This window comes from Lonchura striata, chromosome 4A, assembly GCF_050655825.1.
Source record: "Lonchura striata isolate lonStrDom1 chromosome 4A, ASM5065582v1, whole genome shotgun sequence".
Classification (NCBI taxonomy): domain Eukaryota; kingdom Metazoa; phylum Chordata; class Aves; order Passeriformes; family Estrildidae; genus Lonchura; species Lonchura striata.
In genome coordinates this window covers 2084348-2108221 of record NC_140742.1, presented here as the reverse complement: position 1 = coordinate 2108221, position 23874 = coordinate 2084348, and the positions used below count along the sequence as shown (strand labels likewise).

At 39.0% G+C, this 23874-nt stretch overlaps 1 long non-coding RNA gene across 2 annotated transcripts in view; it reads right to left on the bottom strand.

Annotated features, from left to right (window-relative positions):
- The window catches only part of LOC144247121 (uncharacterized), a 218174-nt gene that overhangs the window by 12016 nt on the left and 182284 nt on the right, over nt 1–23874 (bottom strand). Inside the window, exons 14-17 of one of the 2 annotated variants that reach the window (XR_014952393.1) lie at nt 14146–14252; nt 1665–1776; nt 1489–1529; nt 608–693 (exon numbers count right to left, since the gene is read on the bottom strand). This is a non-coding gene — a long non-coding RNA (uncharacterized LOC144247121). The remainder of the gene's footprint in view (nt 1–607; nt 694–1488; nt 1530–1664; nt 1777–14145; nt 14253–23874) is intronic. The other variant, XR_014952394.1, reaches the window with a different exon arrangement.

Genomic DNA, 23874 nt, shown 5'->3' with positions numbered 1-23874 from the left:
CGTGCATGGCTTTTATTGGTAATTTATGCATGGTTTTGCATTAATCACTGACATCCTGACACCTAATTAGCAACACTCACAGGTAACGTGGGGTGAGAACTACCATACGTATTTCAATAATCAAAGTTGAGACAGCAAGCTAAAATCAGGCCTTCAAGATGAAGAGTGACAGGCAGTATTTAATTAGTCTCATCTGTACATACTCCATTCCTTTTCACTACACACAGCTCAGGCTCACTCAAAGTCAAACAGAAATTAAAGCAAAAAAGCTTTCAAAGATACTTTATGGAAATGCTACAAAATTCCATTAATATATGAACAGTGTAATTTATCATCTGTGGCTTAGAAAATGCTATGGAATTCTGTCATCCCCTTTCTGTAGAAATCACTGACATCATTTTTGGCTCCAAAAAGCATTGCTGCCATCCACATGCAAAGCCACAATCTGATGATTTAGGAGTGAGTATTTGAAAGATTTTTGAGGACTAGGCCCTCTCCCTTCTTCAGATGATGCTCCAGGGAAGTACTTATCTAATTAGAAATTAATTTCACACTAAACCTTTTTTTTTTTTGGCTAAGTAATGACAAATCTGTCACAGAGATTTACCTGGAAAAACATATTTCCTATATTTTCATCGTGTGCCGCTTTCCTTTTGTGTTATTTTGTTGTGACATGAAATTCTTCTTTTTAACCTGGGAAGAAAAAAATTCAAATTGTTGAACTTGAACAATTTTTTTTTTTTAAATATCACTTTTTCCATTTTTTCTTCAAGGTTCAGGTAATTTTGGACTATTTTATTTTATTTTGCTTCAGCCAAGCAGCCTCAGTTATTCAGAGTTCCAGTGCTCTGTAACTTCCACACAAAGCTTTGTTTCCCCAGCAGAGAGATTTAAGCCCTTTAAAGAGTGGCAGGAGTTTTTCACCTGGAGGGTTCATTCAAATAGAGTCAGTTGGAATCTTCCAAACACTCATTACAGACTTTATCTACTGCTGCACCCAGAACATAAAAAAATGTAAGTTGAATTTCTGACTGGGGCATTTTATGAAAAAACAAATGCTGATTCCACGCAGACAGGCCCTCATTTTGGATAGTGAATTTAATAGGGATTTGTTCTTTTATTTGGATCACTCACAACAGCCCTGTTTCTTAGCAACAGCACATGGTGGAAGACGTTGACACAGAAGAAATAACAATCACTACATTCAGGAGGACAATGAAAACCAGAAATTAGCAGCAAAGTCAGATTTAGTTTGTTTGAGGGTTTTTCACCCAAACCATTCAGCCACATCCTCCAGGGCTTCTCCACAAGAAGCATGGAAGGTGGGAGAACTTGAGCTGCCCTGGAATTGAATTTATTGTTTTCTTATTTATGGCAGCAACTATTCCAAAATAATTTCATGACACTACTTAACATGTAATCACAATATATTATCTCCAAAGAATGAAAAAAAAAACCACAATGAAAAGAAAATAAACAATTACATACCTTGAGACTATCGTGATTAAATGAATTCCAAATGTAAAGGGCTTGGAAAAGAACAATATTTGTCAGTTGTGTGAAATGAATCATAACAGGTATTTGAAACAAGGGAAATTCCAAATTGTACCACTTTTAGGTTGTCACTTTGAGCATTTTAGCCACCTGCTTTAGTGAGTTCTTACCATGGCAAGCACCCTCACATCTGCCTTTTTTCTGATGGCATTTATCCTCCTTTTTCTCAGCAGCTCCTGCCAGACTCCAGTGGTGCAGAATGATTGGAAATTTTTTCTCCTCCTGTGAACAAGTGAAGCATCCATCTTAAGCAGCAAAGATATCCCCACTCCCTCCCAACCAGCTGGAACAGAAAGGCAGAAATTTCACTTGTTCTGGTCAAGACATTTGGCTGCAGACGAAGGTGAACATGCAAATGGCTGGAAACGGCTTTCTGGATCTACATTTACACAATATTGAGCAAACTAAAGCCACAAAATCAATTTTCTCCTATGAACAACAACAACAAAAAAAAAAAAAATCCCAGAGTTATTGTCATTTTTGCTTCAGCAAACAAAGATGTTCTCTGATGGTTTCAGATGACAGCACTGCCTAATTGTGCTGATAACATGGGGAGATTGCAAGTTGTGGTTTTGGAAGATCTGATGGATATTTCAAGAGCCAGAGTCTACATCCAGCCTGAAGATGGTAGCACTCCATAGGCAGTCAATTACACAAACCTATGGATGCTGATACATGTCATGCATCTAAAAATGCAATATATTCCCATATAAAGATATTTGAGGGAAAATCTAAAAAATTAGACTGGTGGTTTACACTATTAGGGGACTTGAAATGCTCTGAAAAAATACAAAATACAGAAACACTTGTAGTAGAGGGCTCATACACCAAAACCAAAGCGGTGAGAGAAACAAAGGCTGGAAGAATTAAATAAACTACAGCAAAGGCCACTCAAAACACTTTTAACACCTCTTGAAGCATCTGAGAATCTTTAGTCCACTCATTTATTTATGATTTCTCTTCTATTGTCAGTATTAAATGAGAATCCTGCCATGACCTTTGCCTATGAAAAAGTCATCAATCAAAGCTCACAAAAAACGCCATACTGCAAGAGCAATAATGAAGTTTTTCTGAGGGTTCAGAGGTTCTGCTTTATAAAGAGCCCTGAATATTAACACAGAAACCTTATTTTACAGCTTATCACCTATGATGTTCCAGTTAACCAAAGCAACAGCTGATTATTCAAAGGAATAAAGCTTCAGCTCTTATTCTTTGCTGCCCACCTGACTTACTTGCTGTGCTCACAACAACAGCTACCTTGCAAGTGCAGATTATATTTAAAGTTTATATTTATGATGTATAAAATAGACTTCTATTTGTCCAACATATTGCTTCATATGAGAAAGTTTCAATGATTATTAGAAATATATTACAGTTCTTCCCTATGCTCAGAAACAAGCTGAATGTGTTATCATCTGCACTGAATTTTATTCCAAAGTGTATGGAATACATGAACCCTTTCTTGCTTTAGACTTGCAACATCATTGTGAATTCTGGATGGTTTCATTCCTTCTGAGGTATCTTTTTTTTTTTTTTTTTTTTTTTAAATAACCTGTATTATTGACAGGAGTTATGAATCCCTTTTTTTTTTTTTTTTTTTAATAACCTGCATTGTTGGCAGGAGTTATGAATCCCTGTCTGAGGCACCAAAAGCATTCTGCAGCTCAGGTACAGGGGCTCCTTTTGGAGAGAAACCCTTTGTGAGCTTTGCTGTGTAGACAATACAACGTGCTGCTCTTTGCTCCTGATTTGAACAGCCAGGAGAGAAAGGGAAGTGTTTGATTGCTGCCCAGCAGCCTGTTTGCTATTTCTGCCTCCCAGTCACAAAATACTCCATGGATCTGCCTTCAACTGCTGCATGAATGCAAGAAATACCTATTAAAACCTGGCAGATAAGCATAACCTTCTAAAAAGGATCTGATTTCTAAGAGTGCAACTACATCTCCATAAAAGAATGGATAGAGCACCATAGAAATGGCTCAGGAATGACAGAGAACCAATGTACTGTGCAGGAAAGGAAATGGAAAAATTAATAAAAAAACCATAATAGTGTGTGAACAGTTGGGGAAAAAAGAATACCCAAGATTCCTGGGTGAGATGGTGGAGGAAAAATGTAGGGGATGCTGATTTCACAGCTACAGCAAGAATCACTATTGCACATGGATTTTAAGCAGGCAGCTAAATGTTTTATTTAGTTTATCATATTTGAATATATTAATCATGAATAAAAGCATAAAAAAATTTCTCCTGAACAACAGAGAGGGCAGGGGTTTATTTTTTTCCTTCACTTTTAAAAATATTTAACACCTATCAACTTTTCAGACAGAATATCAGAATTCCAAGAGCAATGAGGAGTTGAAATTTGGTAGAATGGGCAGAATGGGTAGGATCCATATTAAGGTCAATTTTTTGTCTGGAACTTCATTGAATTCCCACAAGCAGTGATAAAAAAAGGCCGCAGAATACTCTGAAAATTTAGTGCAGAATGATGCAGTGATGAGTAAAAATGCATTGATTTGCACTACAGTACAAACTGCACTCCAAGAGGTGGAGAGTTTGATATTTTTAGTTAAAGAATGTCAAAGAATGATTTCAAGTACATCAAGGACGTGTATTCCATAAATTCTGTAACTCTTCTCTTAAATATTTTTATAGGCTTAAAGGCTCAAGTCTCTTTAATTTTAGAGATGATTTTTTTATAAGGGCATGGTTTACTTCCAGACAACTTTTCATAGACAGCTACAGAAACCTTTCTGCTGCCTTCCTATTGAATTTATTTGAAATGCAAAAAATCTGGGGGGTCCTCAATTTGGTCTGTCAGCTCAACAGCAGGAGACCAGTACTCTGATAGAAACATGTTAAAAATAATAAATAGCTCCAGCCACTCCAAGACTGAAAAGAAATAGTCACCCCCGAGAACAAAATTATTTGGAGTGGGGTCCTTCAAGATTAGCAGAGATCCTCCTCCTTTGTGCTATAAATCTTGCATAATGGATTTCCACCACTCATTGCTGTTCAGAACCTCTTATCACTGCCACATTAAAAGGGTGCAGACAGGAAAGAATATCAAAGAGCAGCCTGCAAACTGACCAAAAAATCAAAGACTGATTGCTATGCAAGAGTAATAGAGCAGATCTGAAAACAAGCCAAGGAAAATCATGTACTTTGCAAAAAACAAGGTAAACATTTAAAAAAAAAATCCCAAAAAACTGAAATAGAAACAGTTTTTAACACATATAAAATCAATAGCAACTATATCTGGATATTATATTGGTACTTGGATTAAAAAAATGCTATTGCCTCTAAAGTCATTGTAGGTTCCTTGCAAACCCTCATGGAGGAGGAATCCAGCTATTTCAGAAACACTTCACATTTTAGGCCTATTTTAGACCACATCCTCAGAAGGAATTAAGTTTCTCTAAGCAAGTCAAGTGACTTGCTTAGAACTTGCTTAGACTCAAGCACTATTGTCCATAATATTGTCTGGAAAATAAAATTACTTCATAAGTAGACAGAAAGAAACATTGAAAGTTAAACAATTTTTTAAAAAATCTCAAATTAATTGGGCTAAAACCATAATGTTTTTAAATTGCTCACTTACCTAGAAAACTAAATAAACATACTGGCAGTAGAATAGAAAACCATCAACTATCAGACACATAAGCAGGACTCTTCCCAAAGACCTCAAGTCCTGTGAGGTATTAAACTCAGAACAAGGATTGGACAGCAAATATTTCCTATTACATCCTGCAATTTTATAGGAAGCAAGCTGCTTAATTAACCTATAAAATTAATGCTTCTTTTAGAAATCTCCCTGGTAAAACAATGCAGGGAGAAACAATTCCCTCGACTTCCCAGCACTGCCACAGGCACACAGCCATCCTTACTGCCACAGCCCCTCCTATCAATCCTAACATTTCATCTGCCATTCTCAGCTGGGAGGTACAAATTGCAAGATCTTTAGCATTTTCTCCTGTAAAATCTTAACAAAACCAGGAATTCAGAGGTCTGGTTGTGCTGGGTACTCCCAACAATCAAGTTCGAGCCTCAAAATCCTTTCAGCCATTCTTGGAAACCTGAATTAAAATAGAATTTCCTTATGTGAGAGATGACAGCTCCGATCTGTCCCAAACAGCTCATCTTGATCTCTGAATTCCCACAGCAGATTGGCTGTGGTTATTCTGCTTCTTTATCTGGTTCCTGAGAATCACAACAAAACTGCATGAACTGGAAACAAAATCAGGGGTTTTTTTGCATAAATACCAGCTCTGGATATCGATCAAATTCTTTCCAACCAGACTATGGAAAACAAAATCCAATGATTAATGTGAGTATCAACTACAGGCACTCAGAACCCAGGAACAAACTGGCTGGATGAAGTCATATGCATTTTGTGATATTCCAGATAGGAAAAAGAGAATTGATCTGTCGTGGATGCCTTCCCAAAATATCACATTGAGTTTCAGCAGAATGAGTATTTGAAAACCTTGAGCTGTTTGTTATCTTGTAATGAAGAGATTTTCTTCTTCTGTTCAGACAACATGAAACTGAACTGTTCACACCTGCCCACTGAATGCCTGCTTTCTTTTATATGTCTCTAACTCACCAGTTTGGGCTGCATTAATGGGAAAGGGAAAAAAAGAAAAAGATTTTACAGGGCAAAAGTATTTGTGAGAGAAAACTACTCTGCTTTCTTGACTTTCAAGGGTAATTGGCCATGTGTGATGGAAATACTGACATATTTATCACAGGTTGAATCACATTCAACTCAAAAAGACATTTATCATTAAAAAGAACATGCAGAGTTTTACCAAGAGGGAATAATATATTCTGCTTTTTCTTTCCATCATCTTTAATATGTTTTATATAATCAGTTTCTTGATTATTTGGGTCATTTAAACAGAAAAGCTTGCTTATAAATTCTACAATATAAACAAGGTGCACAACAGAAGCTGATAATGAACATGAAAAATGTGTAAGAAATGTAGTCCTGGAAAATACAACATGCTTCAATGACACCATCAGAAGCTGAAATGGAATATTTTTCAAGTAACACCATTATCATCTTTCCATCAGCAGCCTCCTCAAGTCACTTCTAAAAAACTTAGTTAAATTTTATTTTATGCACCTTTACAGACACACCCGTGTTTGATTACACATTAAAAAAAAATCACTAATTTTATATTTATATAAAATTATTATAACTTATTTTCTATTTAATTTTATGTATCTTAATTGCTCAATTGTTTTATTGTCCTTTTACTCATCATTTATTCTGCAAAAGACAGAAGCACTGCTGCCCATCCCTGCCTGTTTGAGATCCCTGTCAGAGACCAGCTCTGTTCACTGCTGCCCTGAAACTCTTCTGCCCTCCCCTGTGTCTGTCAGGGGCTCACATTTCCAAGGCAGGGGACAAAGAAATCAGCAGCTGAGCCCCTCAAAGCCACATTTCCCATCTGCTGCTTGCTTTGCCCAGCCAGGCTGAAGACAATCAGGGTTTTCCCTGTATTAGGACAGCAGCTAGCACAGCACTGAAATTACAGTCCTGAACCCTCCTTTTCTTCTGTTCCTTACCTGGGCAGTGGGTTGGACATAACCTAAAAACCATTTTTAATCTGCACTGCAAACCCAGCTGCTAAAATGTCCTTGTTTAATTGGAGTATAGCAATTTTTGTTAAGAGAATGAAAATAAGATAAATGAGAGAAAATGAAAATAAAAGAGAATGAAAACAAGAGAATGAAAATTGCTAACACAGTCTCAGAGTTTGCCAAACAACCTTCAGAGAGAAATTGCACCTTTAGCATGAAAGTCCTGCAGACACAAACTCCTCCTCCAGCTGTGCTGCCGAGGGAAGCAGAGACACTCCCAAAGCTCATGCCTTGACCTGCTGGGATTTTTGGCCATAAAACATCCCAGACCATCTTAAATGAGTGGAATTAACACACAGCCAAAGACACACTCAGCTGTGAGACCATAAAGGACTTGAACAATCCTAGCTTAGATACAGACCAAAGACAGATCCCAAAGGGATTCAGGAATGTAGTAAACATCAATTCTTTTTATGTTCTTAAAGCAATAATAAGTGAATATTATCCCTTGATGAATTTATAAAATATACTGTAATTTACAATTACAATTTACAATTTGCAGTAATTTAACCAAGTTTGCTTAAATCCACAGCAAGGATGGTGCTGAAGATCACAGCTTAAAAAACCCGAGAGAGTTTAAATTTTTCTCACCAGCTCATTTACCTTGAAACAAGAACTGAAATACAGAATTACATCATGTCCTCCACACCAATTGAACTTTATTTTATTCCTAAGCCTTAGTACTGTACTGTGGTATTATTATATTAGTATTGTAGTACACACATATGGAAAAATACTCCCACAGCATCTCAACTGATATTTGTCATTGCCATGCCCTTAACACGGTGAAGGCTTAGTACTTCAGAAATCAAATCATTCCACTGAGTTAAGCCTTCAATAAAATACTATTTTTATGCTGTTCTATAAATTATTTTGTACTCTTGCTTAAAATAATAACTATTCCCAGCCAGTTTACGGACACAAAGGAAGATTTTAAAAAACCCAACACATTTGATCTACTTTTAGAGTCTATGCTTGAAATTAATATATAATTTCTGGGAGCTCTGCTCACTAGAACTGGCAGATGCTCCATGGAAAATTGCCATTAACAATTAACACATAATGAAGAATCAACCTGCTGGGGCACCTGGGATAAATTTCATTTTTTCAAAGCATTATTATTCCACTTGAGTGAGATAATAGATTATAATTTTAGAGAAAGTGACATATGGAACATTTATGAGACTTTGCAAAAATCATTTGAGGCCCTTAACTTATAACATTTGTCACACTGTTGGAGGGGAGGGGAAGGACTTTGACAGGGAGATTTTGGTGGGCCAATTTTCTTAACGGAAGATTGAGAGACTTTTATCTCAAAGCCACTTCAGCCATGAAGTCAAATGACTTCAGTTTTTGGCTACTTCAGTTTTTCCAGCTCATGACTGGAAAAACTACCAGATCTGAGGAGATGTTCTTGTTCTTCAACTTTCTCCTTCCAGTGCAAAGACTTCCTCTTACAGTAATCACAAAATACCTTATTGCTGAGAGAGTGTAAATACCTGATTTTGCTATATTACTAAATATATATATGTGTGTGTGTGTGTGTGTGCAATGTCCCAGATCTTTTGGAGAGAGAAATTACTGTTTCAAACACCAGCCACAATTATTTTGGACAACATCAGGGAAAAAAACCAAGCCATTAATTTCACAGAACCATCTATAGCAAGCATTTTCCTCCTCCTGCCTCCAGAGAAGCTGTGCCCCAGTCTGGTTTTTCTGGGATGGGGAGGATGTGGAAATTTCACATTTGTGTGCAATGGTTGCAGGCACAGCCAGCCTGACCTACTGCAATCTAGTCAGAGTTTTTCCATTTTCAGATTTCTGAGCTGTTCCAAACCTGGCTGTGATACAAAAAAGCTTTCAGACATCCCGGGAGAAAGACTCAAAGAATCTGTAAACCACACTTTAAATTCTTTAATTGCCAACCTGTACTTTTAGCCCTCAGTATTTATTTGTAAGAGGTACAACAGTCTATATAATCATTTATAAAAAACACACAGAGCAGAGTGAAGCCTTGAAGGAAAAACCTCCTTTTGCTGATGAAATAACAACTGTGAGACTCAAAAGTCCAAGCAGGAGCTCTTTGCATGAACAAGGGGGATCCAAGCACAGGGTTTTCCCTGGCTCTGCATCCTCCTTCACCTGAAGGTGCAAATGAACATCTGCTGGCTATTTAGTTATGTCACCAGGACTCTAAAATACAGGGAAAAAGTTAAATATTCCAAATACCTGATGGATTTTCAGACTTTAAAGTGACAGGAGTGGTGATAAAAAAATATTCTCTTGAACATGCTCTTACTACAATAAGGTATGACATATTCTCTGCATTGAAAAGCTTCTTTTGCTAAGCTTGTACTCATGGGCATCTTGTCAAGTTGTCCTTGAGAAAAATGTGCAAGTTTACATTTCTGAGAACAGTGAGGAGTTTGAAAAAGGAAAAAAAGGACAACAAAAATATCCAGTTCTATGCATAGCACGGTGCTTAAAGCAGCCTGAGGAAACTGCCTCAAAAGAGTCTCCAGCCACATGAAAAAGGAACTCAGTAACAAGATAAAATAAGTTACTGCCCAAATCCATGCTAAGAGTAAAGGTGGACAAGGAAAACCAGTCACATCTTTCATTGGTTAAAAAGATGCAAAATTGGCCCAGCAAAATTTCAGTCATTTGTCAGTTTGACAGAATTCAGTTAACAGAAAAGTCACAAATAAAAACAAACCAAACAATAAATTGAGGGTTATACTTTTTCAAAACAGCAAAATAAACACAGAACAATATCTACATTTTAGTGCTTTGATGCAATAGCCTTTTATTGTAAATGCAGGTGAACCCAATGGGAAGAAATGACAATGTCTGACTCAATTGAGAAGGCTGAATGATTTCTTTATTATAATTATGCTAAAATACATCAATATACTATATAAAAGGAGGATACTAAAACTACATACTACTTTCTCTGACTCTCTCTATAACTTTAACACAACTTGTGACTCTCTCTCGAGAGTTCAGATGCAAGTAGATTAGATTGGCAATCAGGCTCAAACAATCCTCACTAGAATCCAATCAAACACTCACTCCAAGTAAATAATTCTACAAACACATTTTACATAAGAAAAACAGGGAGTAGAAATAAAAAAAATTGCTTTTTCTTTCATTTCTCTCTGTTCACCTCTATAAAAAATCTTGGGAGGGAAAAAAATGTACTTACCACAGCCTTTTATGAATTTCACCTGCACCTTTTATTTTTTCCACATGAAAAAATTAACCACTAAACATCTGGAAATGCTTTTGTCACATGTGGAAAACATGGTCAGTGATTTGGGGTTTATGGTAAATTGGAAGCTCCCTAGCCCATCTCTTGAATATAACTGGTGTGGTTTCACATAGCATCTACCCAGGGGAGAACAGCCTCAAACTGTGACAGAAAGGCAGGGAAAAACCTCACTTTGCACCCCAAAAAGGAGTGACACTGTCTGATACATAGATCCTGCTGAAAAATGGGATGGCTTAACACGTTCTGGACAATCCATCTTCCCTTCAGAACCCGCACAGCTCTCCACTAAAACACTTTAATTCTGCTCCTCCTGCCTCAGGAGCTTTCTGCAGGTTCCGAGGTGCCCAGAGCCTTGATGTGGAACAATCCTGACCCTCAGGGCCAGCTGGGGTGGCCCACTCCTAAATCCAGTTTGCTCTGTGTTTTCCTGCCTGTCCTGTGCTCAGGACACAGCCACGCAACACCTGAACCAGCTCTGCTTCCTCCTCCTGCCTGCTTGGAAATGAACGGCTGTTACTGACATGTTCACATGCAAACACCCTGTGGATTTTGGATGGATGAGGATTTGTCCTTTACCACGTCCCCAGCAAACTTCAGCAATGTGGAAATCCAAGCACATTTTTCATTTCAGGACATCTCTGCTGTGGGTGCTCTCTCTTTTCCTCATGATTTTCCCTTCTGCAGTAGCTAGAAGCCACAGACCTCTTGGAATGATGCTGAAGCTTTTTTTCTGTTTTCTCATTTTTAATAGGCTGATTTTTCCTTTTCAGAATGATTTTGTGAATTCTACAACATCTAGGAAGGCTAAGGATAAACTGAAGATTAGACAGTTTGTAGATTTTTGTGTCTGCTTATTAGGCACAGGGAGTTTGATCTAAATGAGTTTTCTGCATTCTCCTTTTATTTTTCTCCCTATAATCTCTCTTACTCACACGTAATTCACATATGAAAAGAAAAAGCTAACAAAAGAAAGAAATGTTAAATCATTGTTCTGCTTTATATTTTCAATCCCTTGAGTGGTTCCCAACCCACAAGTGCTTCTTTATTCCTTTCATTCCAATTACCATTTAACCATCAAACAAAATAACTAGCAAAGGAAATAAGTTACGCAATATATGGCATTCCTCTGGAAATATTAAGTAGTTTTTACAATAGGTTATTTGACAATGCTGAGAAACAGATAGAAGCAATTAACATCAAATTGTTACTTTCCTCCAAAGGAAAATATTTGTTTAATTCCACCATTGAAATGAAAAGAGAAATTTAATTACAGCAGTGTTTTAAAGCTGCCTGTCCAGACTAACAAAAGCACGGGCATATCTCTCTGGAGCCTGATTCAATATTAATGTGGAACATACGTGAGTCAGTGGAGGAACATCACAGGATGCTCACATTCCACAAAAACACCAGCACAAGGGAATCCCAGCTCTGCAAACTGTGACCACTGATTTTTAAATAAACACATAACTATCAGAGGATAAGCAAATTGAAGTATTAATTTTCCCATCTTTTATATATGAGCTGCAAGTTTAGTACATGCTTGGTCTGCAGTTTTCCATACTCTATATCCAGCTGTGAATTAAGATTGCACCAAATGAGATTTTCACCAAGACAAGGCTGGAAAATCAGAACTATTATCAATAATCCTTGAAAAACATGTCAGCAAGAACAGAAAACTCTTGTTTTAGTTTGCAGTGAATAAGAAATAGCTGTTCAAAACCTTCAAATCTGGTGCTTAAAGGAAGCCACACACAAGCCCCGAGCTCAGTGTGACCCTCAGGGACTGGAGCACACGAGCAGCAGTGACAGTGACAGTGGACAGAATTTGGCAGCACAGAACTTTTTAAAGCCTATTTTTAAATTAGGAACAGTAACACCACAGGTGTGACAGTAGCTAGTCCTCCCCTTCCCGCTTTTCATTTTGATCTTGCTGTCATTTATTTGTATTTACAGAAAGCAGCTAATTAATTCAGAGTGCATGTTCCTTGTGGGGCTGCATTTCCTTACACGCTGAATAAAAACACAGGGAAGGGTGGGAAAACTACAAAGGGAGTAAAACCAAACAGAAATAGGTTATGAATCTTAAAATTCTTGTGTACTGAGAGAACAAAGAATGAAAGTTGATTTACTACAAGGAACGGGATTTCTACAGACAATTCAGAGCCACATTATTCACAAAGGTGTCTTTCAGTGAGAGTAGTGGAGTATTCATCCCAGGGCTTGATAAATCCAACTCTTATTGTACTTCAAAATTTGACTGAAACCAGCAGCTTATCACTATTAGATAATAAAACACAGGAAAAAAACCCAGAACACATTAAAGAGCAGGTTCAGTTATAACGGCAGCTGCTTCCTGTAAGTTCCATCTTTTGAATAATAAAATTATTGGGCAATTAAAAGCAATTGCCACTTCTGTTTTCCTACTGATAAACATTATAAAAGCCTCAGAACCACTGCTTTTTCCTGTTTATAGGGGAGCTCGGCATCCTTGCCATCCAGCAAACTGCTCTGCGTGGTTCAGGCTGGATTTGCAATGTGAGCTAAAAAAGGAGCTGCAATCAGATCAGGTGGTTAAAGAGCAAACAATCCACACTGGTAAAGCACAGTGTCACAATCACCCTGCCCCTCTGAGCAGGCTCACAACACACTGGTGTGAGTGTGCAGCGAGGCCTCTTGTCCAACCCCAGTGTCAAACTCAGTGAATTCAGTGTGTGCTGGAAGTGGAACTGCTCTGTGCAACAGCTCACAGCTGGGCAAAGCCTCTCACTTCCAAAAAACCACTTTGGTGCTGGGTTTTTTTTATCATCTTGAGATATATTGTTCAATTTGCCTTGCCTTTACAGAGGGAACCATAACCACCACTCTGCCTGCTCTGCAGGGCCCCAGGCAGCAGCTCAGCATCCTCCCCCTGAGCTCCCCAGCCTGAGCTCTGGTTTAGCTCAGGGACTGCTCCCTGAGGATCACTTGGCTCTGAACTTGTGGCTGGAGTGGGGCTGTGGTGCCTGGGGGCTCAGAGCCTCAGATGCCAAGGCTGCAGTGCCAGAGATGCAGGAGCAGCCCCAGGATATCCCAGGTGCCAAGGCTGCAGTCAGGGATGCAGGAGCAGCCCCAGGATGCCCCAGATGCCAGGGGCTGCAGTCAGGGATGCAGGAGCAGCCCCAGGATGTCCCAGATGCCAGGGGCTGCAGTCAGGGATGCAGGAGCAGCCCCAGGATGTCCCAGATGCCAGGGGCTGCAGTCAGGGATGCAGGAGCAGCCCCTGAGGAGGTGCATGTTGCACACACAGATGTGTGTCCATCAAATCCATATCCTGACTCCCAGAACTGCAGCCTGGTCAGTCAGAGAAGGGAACAGGATAAGCTTTTTGATCCTGTTTGTGCATGGGGAGTGAGTGTGAGGGTGTAGAGCTGCTCAGAGAGATGTGTGCACCTACTACAAACACACTCCAGTCCCACCCACAGCATCTCCATCAGTGAGTAATTAAGTTCTACGTCCTTTTTTAAAATATTTACTTGTTCGTTAACACTTTCTGCCCTTTAACCCAAATATAATTTACCAAAAATTCTGAACTTCTATGCATAAATTACTGTTGCTATGCTGGTTCAAAATGCTTGTTGTGAAATGGAATAGGGCAGGATTTTCACAGGCCAGCTGGAAACTCTGTGATTTACCTGAGAGAACACATGCAAGCCACAGTGATCAGCTGTCATCAGCTCGGTGACAAAACCTCTTCATCAGCCACGGGCTCCCATAGAGTGCATGTGATAAATGTTGTCACCTGCAGTGGGATGAAAGGCAATGCAGAATTTATTAGTACTAGACAAAAATAGCCAATATTTGGATAAGAGTTTCAGTGTATACAGCATAGACTTGTTTTCCCCTTCCATTTCAATTTTTTGTTCACATTTTCAACCTATAGTGTAAAGACTATATACTTTTCAAACTTATAAAGTGATGCAAAATACAAAATAGAGGTAGCACAGGATGACAGGACTCTCCTCTGATCATGGTAAATTCAATGACTGATTGATTGGGATAAATGGAGAGCAAAAGCTAACAAAATAGTTTGAGATGATAGTTAACTGATCACAAAAAATCAAATAAATTAAACTTTTGGGGAAATTTCTAGTGGAGTGACATTTGCAGTTTTTTATGGCAAGTGACCCACTGAAAATTTCACGGCTCTTTACCTTCTGTTCTAACACACAATCCCAAAATTTGATGTTCAGTACACAGAAAATAAATGAAGTGAATATTCAGACGTTATAACAAAACAAGAAGAATTTTCTCTAAGAGCCTTGACAGCTAAAAATTTGCAGAACACCTTGAAAATGAAAAGAAATAGGAAATACAAGAAAATATGCCTGTTTGCAATGTCACAAGGCAGATCTTTCTGCACTCCATCATAGCCCAGCAGGAATATCTGGGAGTGGGACAGGCTGGCACCCATCACAAGGAGCTGGGGCAGCTCCTTTCCATCATCCTCAAAGGTTGGAGCAGCTCCTTTCCAGCATCCTCAGAGGCTGGGGCAGCTCCTTTCCAGCATCACACAGGTTGGAGCAGCTCCTTTCCAGCATCCTCACAGGTTGGAGCCTGAGAACCTCCCCTGCAGGGCCCCAGCTCTGCTTTGTGCTTCTGCAGGAGCTGCACTTTTCGGGCTCCGTGCAGGATTCAGCTGCACACACACACCTGAAACATGAGAGATCCTCTGCATCTCCAGTTCCAAAGTTGACATTTCAGAGCAGACAGCCACAGAGGGACTAACAGAGGTGTCTGACCAGCACTAGGGAGTACAAAAACCCAATAATGCTGGAGTGTGACATGCACATCCTAGGGTGACCAGAGGCCACAGAAGTGACTGATTTCTACACACAAAGAAATATTCTTGCTGCATGGCTCATTCCAAAGCAGCAGCTCTTATCTTCATTTACAGCTAATCAACCAAAACAGACCAAAGGAGTGTTGTAGGAGTAAAAGCCACAGAATGCTCCAGTCATTTTACAAGCAACATTTAATTTTACTGTTTCCGTGCTAAGCTGAGCAATGGAAGCAAACACAATCAAATCCTCATTGTATTTAAAGAGCTCCAGAAAGATCAATTATCTTTATATGGATAAGGAGCAGCTATCGATTTCAGCAGTGTTATTCAAATTCCATTTAAGCAATGAATTGCTCAGCTTTTTTATCAGCAAGAGGAATGGATTATAGTGGTGCAACCCAATCCTTAACACGGCTCAAGCAAGTACAGCTCAGTGGCTTCTCTGAACCAGGGAAACCTCTCTGGAATTGATCTTTCTAACAGAATGGAGCAAGAAACAGAATTCTTTTCCACTGCTCCTGCAAAGGTACTGGGCAGAAATAGTGCAGCTCTGTAAGAGGCAAGATAAAACCCACTTAGAGACGCCAGCCTTCAGTCCAAGGCTGTACCTGGACTGTACCTGGAGACAAAGGAAAATCCCTTTCATCGAATCCCAGGCAAGGCTGACAACCTTCCAGGAAAATTCACTGGCATCCAAAGAGCCTCAAAGAAGAAAAAAGCCTTTGCTGGATGCCTAATCAAGCCAAGCAAATCTTTACATATTACTCAATTTTCTTTTCTTCCATATTTTAGTCAATTTAACGTGGTGATTTTTATCGATACCCTGGCTTTTAAACAATTCTGAACACCTCCACAATTTGGTAAGAACTTAAAGCAAGAGAAAAGAAGTTATGTGTGGTTTGAAAGGACAGAGCTAGGCCTAGAAAGAAACTCTGATGAAAATACAAGAGTGTTTCCAGCATTTCTTTGGCATCTCCTGTCAGCCTCTTGATTACAGCCCTTTTCCTCACTCCAAACACAGCTCCACTCCCAAACAGTTGTGTGACTCCAATCAATCCACTTTGTGTTCACCAACAGAAAAAAAAAAAAAAAAAAAAAAGATGCAAAGTTGGGCTGTAGATTTTTATTAACCTCTACGGGAAAAGAAAAATATCAGGACTGATAATACCTAACTCCCCGTGTAGATCACAACATCAGAAAAAAACTGCAGAAAAAATCTAAGGTTTCTAAGATTACCTAGAAACCTTGATGAAAGAACTACTCCAAGAGAAAAAAATACCCATTTTGCATAGAATACTGCTGTCTAGGGGAAGGGCAGATAGGAGGCACAAATTAAAAGAGATTTAAAATATGTTTTATCAAATTTAAGGGTAGTTTCCAAGTCTGCCCACTGCTAAACTGGAGGCAAAGCTTCATTGCCCCAAAAGGCTCTGCTCAGAAGGAGAACTCACAATGGATCTGCAAGCCCTGAAGTGAAAATGCAGATTCAGAGGCACAGAGCTCCAGAGGACACGGTGCAGAGAATGAGGACAGGATTTTGGTTCACGTTAGGGCTGTGCACACATTCCTGCTGCCCTTCCTCACAATTAAGGAGATTTGCAACTCCTGCCACAACCAAAGTCCCCCACCTGTGAGTGCCAGAGCTCACCCTGGGTCAGGGGCGGCTCCGTGTGTGGAAAAGTCTCTCCTCCAGCCCGAGCTTCCAAAGAAAGGCTCAGCAGTCTCTGTTGTTGGTCTCAAGGCAGTTTATTGCAAGTTATCTAAAAGATTTTCTCCTTGGGCTGCTGTGGTTTGCTCACAGCTCAGGCAGAGGCACACACACACCCTGACATCCTCTCTGACCCCGACTGCTTCTTCTCTCCCACCCAGGGCTGCTGCTGTCTTTTATATGGGACATTACGTGTGACATGGTTACAGTTTTTCCCAATGCCTATTACCTATATTAAATGGTGATTTTCGATCTTTTATATGGTACATTACGTGTGACATGGTTACAGTTTTTCCCAATGCCTATTACCTATATTAAATGGTGATTTTCTATCTTTTATATGGTACATTACGTGTGACATGGTTACAGTTTCCCCCAATGCCTATTACCTATATTAAATGGTGCTTTTCTACTCTAAACCAATCTGTGAGTGCCAACATCACCAAGAACATGGAGGTGAGGAAGAAGAAAGAGGGAGGACAGGCCAGGCCCAAATCCCAAATCCATCTTAAAACCTCTGACCCCCATGTACAAAACCAAAACTCCCTGTACAGCACTCAGAAATTCTTCCCTCTACTTTGTGACTACTTCTACTCTAATATCTAAACTTTTGTGACTTCTTGTTCTTCCTGCAAGGTTGGTAAATCATTCCATGCTCAAACCCAAAATCACAGCTGTGTCCAGCTGCCTGCCAGGGTCTCAAATGCTTCTGACCTGGGCCTGGAACTTCCAAAAATGCCTGAGGGACATTTTGAGTTCCAACATGTGAGATTTAACTGCTTTTGCAGATTTTAATAAAATTTCCATCATGAAGGACAGAATGCTGAGCTGCAGTTTGGAAAAATTCAATATTTGCTTGCATAAGAACACCCAGTGTGGGGAGGAGGCAGCATCTCACAGCTCCCTGCAGGACGTTCACTGCAGCTGGAGAACTCTCCCTCTGAAATGCAATAATCCTCCCAAGCTCCTCACTCTCCTGAGCCCTCCTTCTTGGACAGCCAGCCTAACAGGACAAGTTCCTAATTTCTTATTTGCTGTCTACTAAATCCATACTGTGGGGTTTGCAGCTGTCCTGATCCCTGTCACATTTGGCCTGGGTGCCCTAAATAACCCTGCTGTCAATAGCAAGCGCAGCAAGCACTGGATGTGTGCGGCGTGTTTGATGTGAGAAATGAAAAATCAATGTAATATGCCCTTACTGGAGGCACCTGCAGATAGCATCCAATAGAATTGATTAAGCCCTACACAATAGATAATAAAGCTAATTAAAACCCAACTGGAACGCCACAGTGCAGCTCCACATTCAAATGCAGTGGTAAAGATAATGTGAGAAGAAATTAAAGGGAAAACTTAGATATGACTACTGGAGGAAGGTATCAATCTACACCTAGAAAAAGGTTTATTATTGCCCTATAAAGTCAAATAAAATCCACAGTGTTCATATTTTGCTTATCCTGAACACAAAAAGTATGACCTCATATGTTGCAGTGTAACTTTGACACATTTTTTTAATTAAATAGCAATCCACGTATTCAGGTTATTCTGCTGAGATAGAACAATTTCCTTTTGTTCTGCTCCTAGATAATCACAATTTTAAAGATTTAATGATTTGATAATGCTCAAGCAACGTATCCAAAATAATGTCTGAAACAAAATGAAAATATAATAGAATTAGCACCAAACAAACTTTAATGTGGCATTTCCTGCATTCCCTACGAATTCAGAACCCCATTTAGGTGAAAGCTTCTATATTGACTGCATATACACCCCTGTAGTTATAACTGCCACTTTCAAAGGAAGAACGGGCTAAGGAACAAAAGGAAGGAAGCAAGGGAGGGAAAAATATTTTTATTTTAATTGGGTATTACAGAAGAAACCCTATCCTGAATGTAACTCTAAAAACCAACTAATTCTCAGGTTCGTTTCTCTTGTCCACTCCTAAAGCTCATTCCTTAAAAGCATAAAGCAAACAGAATCCCACCAGAACAATCTAGTTTGCATAGGAGACGAGACTGGGAATGATAAAGGCCTCTCATTATCTAGGAAACTTTCCAGAGAATAAAAAGGTCAGAGCTGTTTGCAAGCAGGACAATATTAGAGACTTCCTCAGAATTGTGTTAGAAAGTTCTGAAATCATATTTTTCCTTTTGCTATTATAGAAGAACAACTTCAGACAGGAGTAAAGTTTGGTGCCCTTCAAAAGAATCTTCAGAAGAGCAGGGAGAAAAGCAGGAATTCTGTGTAATTCTGCCAGCAGCTGTGCCAGCCTGCAACACCCCAGCCCCAGCAGACACAGCCTGCCCTGACTCCTCTGGGCAGCAATTCACCATGCAAAAGGCTGCTGGATTCGACCACATCTAGCTTATTTTGTGGTTTTATCCATGGGAAATCTGGGTTGTTCCCACCAAGATCCACGGAGCAGAGCCAAGGGATGCAGAGCAGCAAACACCAGCCCAGCTCTGCCATCAGTATTGTAAATGCAGGCGAACCCAGTGGGAAGAAATGCTGAAGTCTGATTCAATTCAGAAGGCTGAACGGTTTATTTATTAGAACTATGCTAAAATACATCAATCTTCTATATAAAAGGAGGATACTAAAACTACACACTGCTTTCTCTGACTCTAACACAACTCGTGACCCTCTCTGAGTCCAGCCCCAGGTGGGTTGGATTGGCCACCAGGCTCAAACAATCCTCACCAGAATCCAACCAAGCAACACCCTAGGGAAACAATTCTCCAAACACATTCCCCATGGGAAAAACAAGGAGCAGAAATAGAAATTGTTTTCTCTTTCATTTCTCTCTGTGCACCTCTATGAAAAATCCTGAGAGGGAGAGAAATGTGCTTGCCACAACCAGCACTCCCACAGGTCAGAAGGATGCTGGTGTCAAGCACAACTCCAGGAAAACCAGAGTGCAAGTGTGGCAGGAAAGTGAGCCTGGCCTTGAAAAGTTGAAACCACATTTTTTGTTGAGGTCTGGTGCAACTTGTTGCACACATGGTGTATAAACCTGAATATAACAGCTAAAACTCTTTTAGGATAAAATAAAGTCTTCTAAGAAAAAGAAAAAGAAAAAGAAAAAGAAAAAGAAAAAGAAAAAGAAAAAGAAAAAGAAAAAGAAAAAGAAAAAGAAAAAGAAAAAGAAAAAGAAAAAGAAAACAATCCAAAACTGCCTGTATTTTGCTTTTGTGTAGAAACTCTATTAGGAGGCAGGTAAAATGTGGTTCTATATGATGCATCCTTTTCATTTGAAAAGATGCTGTGAGTGACAACTCTCCTGTGGTCTGGAGAGCAAGCTGCCTAATGAATAGCAAGAGCTCTTTAATGTTAATGAAAACATCCTGTCTAACTCCTCTTCAGACATCCTCTTTCACTCGGTGACAATCACCTTTTAAGTTGCCACAATTCCCTGCTCTGAAGGAGCAGCTGAGCTGTCAGCAGCCCGGGCGCAGTGTCAGAGATTAGCTGAGCTGCTCCTCTGCTGTTAATGGAGCTACCTGTTAAATCCCCACCTGCTGCCTTGTCAGGGGTTTATTAAGCAATAACATCTTTGGAAGATTCCGGCGACCAAAGGTTTAAAAAGAGCGGGCTGGGTTTATTTTTTCTTTTTTTTTTCATCCTACTATTAGACAAAAATGAAGTCTTCCTTCTGACATTTTAAAAATCTTGCTCACACCTATTTCTAATAAACAGAATTTTCAAGGACTTAGTGGGGTATTGTGGTGACATCAAAACAGCAGAAGAGCAGATTATAACTTTCAGTGATTGGATGGAGAATTTTATGAGTAGAAAAACATGCAAAAGTAGGAGAAAAGCTCGAGGCTCTCCCTGCCACATGCACATATGCATCAACTCTTACTGACATTTTAGGTATTATGTACAAAAGAAGAAAGATGAATTAATATCCTGTCTTCTTGGTAGTGGAGAATAAGGAATCTCAGTCTTGTATCTACAGAATTCATGCATTTCTTACTAACTTTAAATCTCTATTAGCCATATGTAGCAAGCCCATCTGTTTTTACTAAATTTGACTACGAAATCTCTCTGTGCATATGATAATTACATATTGATCTTGAATATATTCTTGTATATTCAAATATTCAACTGGAGCTCGTTGGCCAATTTCCTTATGGTATTTAGTGGTTAAAGGGGCTCTGAACATAATCTCATTACAACAGAAAGGAATACAGCCTTTTCAGAACATCCACAGTTTTGGTTTTGTTAGGGGTTTTTTGGTGGTTTTTTGTTTTTTTTTTTCCTGGATTTCAATAAAGGAGTTATCAATGCAGTAAACAGGGAAGAGAATATGAAATTGTGTCTATGGCAACCATATTATAGCTCTCCACTTTGTACTTTTCTGGGTTTACAATAGATTCTCACTCATTTTTCCTGTAAACAGGTCAGTTAAAACATATCTCAGAATTATTTCACAATTGCTACCAACTACAAGACTGGACCTGTAAATTCTTATTTAAAAATGAAAGAGTCTTTTCAGGAAGAAAATTTTTTTTAAAAATAATCTCTAGTGAGCTAATTGCTTCCTAGAAAGCTTCTGCTATTGTTGCTATCTGGCACCAAACTCTGCTTCTTGCAGACAATTATTGAAAGAATATTTACAAGAAGATAAGTTCACTTCTGTAGGAATAACATGTTTTGAGAAGAAAAAATATCCTAAGTTTCTTTCTAATGATATAAATTTAATTTCTAAACTTAATTTGAATAAAACTTCCATATCTCACCTGTTGAAGGTGGTTTTGTGTTTGGATTTATTTTTCATTATGCAGAAAAGACCTATCAGTTCTATCTGTAATAAAACTGATCTGCTCTGAATTCCAAGAATGAAAAGCTGTCTTCAATATCCAGATTTACCACTGCTGATAGAGAGAGCTCCTGTATTAAGGCAGCCTACAACATGTGTAAGGTAATTTGAAGAATTAGAAGTGTCAGTGCTTTTACAGATCATGCTCCATTCACAGGAGACTTCTGCATGGGCACTGAGGATTATTAAAAAAAAAAAAAAAAAAAAAACTGACACAATAAATAAAACATTTAAGAGAAATGTTTACAGGTTACTACAGGAATTAAAGAATACATTATTTTCATGCAATAATTCAGTGGCAAAAGGCTGCCAACCTGAGACAGAAACTCTTTTAACTTGTCATAAATGTTTACTATCTATTTGCATGGAGTTGCTGATTTATCAAACTCATTTTTTCCAAGGAACTTTCCAGAGACCTTGCAAGCATGTTTTCCATGAGGTAAGCTCTGCACACCCTGCTACTTGAGAAGAGCTCAAACCTATTATAGATTTGCCTCATAAAAATATCAGATCCTTTCAGTTAATGATTGTTGGAAGGGATAGTTACTTAATTAATGACTTGATATTAAGTTTCCAAGCCCCCTTTTGTATCTGTTTTGTCCCTTTAAAAACATGATGCAACTCATTTTCACAGCGTTTTAAAACAACTCCTCTCTCTTAGCCCCTAAACCATACAAAGAATTAAATCTTTACTGTTAGAAAGTCTCCTTAGACTTCTCAATGCTTAATAAAAAATAATGACAGTTAAAAGTCTTTTAATGCTCACATTCCAATCCCCTGCCTGCCCCTCTCCTCTCCTGGGCACTGCTTTAAGACATGTTCCTTATCCTGGGCTTCCTTTTGCATCCCTTAATGAGCAGCAGCCCGGTCTCTTAACTGTCCTGCACGTAAATGGATTAAGTTTCTCATGAGCAGAGATCCCCAGGTGTGTGCTAGGAAAGCTGTGAGCAGTTGTGTGAGATGGGATGAGAGTGGAAAGTAATTCACCTGCTCCTGACAGCAGAGGCACCAGCTCTCTGCAGCATTTATTTTGACTCCCAATGAAAAGACCCTTTAAAGTTGTCGCATCTTTTATTCAGCAACTCATTTTCTGCTACGCATTAAAAGTCAGTAGGGTGTGAGGATTTGTTCCAAGGCTTGCTGAGATATTACTCACACAAAAGAGCTGCAGATCATTTCTGCTGAGTAAAGCCACTGGGGATGTTTGAAATTCAAATGCATTTTACCCCCACCCAGCACACTGAGCTGTTTCTTCTCCCTTCTCTTTTTTACTTCTCCCAACACTATTTTGCTCTATATTTTTCTGCAACTTTTATTCTTTCCACTGAAACTTCTGAAAATTATAACTGTTTAGAACATTTGAGAGCATTATCTACATTACTCCTCCTATCTCCAAGAAAACAATGTTCCATTAGAACTGGTTTAAGTTTACACAGCTACTCAACATAACATTTCCAGGCAGAAATGATCCAAAGTGAAGTTTGTTTTCAAGATGAGCCAGTAACATTTTGGATGGCCGATCAGGCCTTTTATGTACATATATAATTCCTCATATTTCTTGCTCTTGGAGCCCTGCGTCGAAGCCAGCCCTGCTGGCAGCTGTACAGGTAATGAGCTCATGGAACAGCAAATCTGTCAGTTCAACACAATCAGAACTTTTTCCCTGTTTTTTTATGGCATCTCTTTCTCACAAATTTCCACACTTATGTAGAACCAGCATTATATGAGAAAAGAATGAAGCTTTCTCTTATGAGCATTTATGGCACAACCAAACTCTCTGTAAGAGTACAAATCCTGAGCAACATGAATAATTCACTCCAGTACATAGCAAAGAAGCAAATTAAATATGACTTATATCAATTTATTCAATTTATCAATGTTTCAGACATTAGCCCTCATTCCCTGTCAAGCACAATAAAAATGTCAATGTTAACATTCAGATTAGAACCAATTACCCAGGCCCTGTAATGGCTACTGGAAAACACATACTAAGGAAAACTATTAAAATATGACCCTTTCAGCTCCATACTGAGCTGAGCAGAGACCAACCTGCA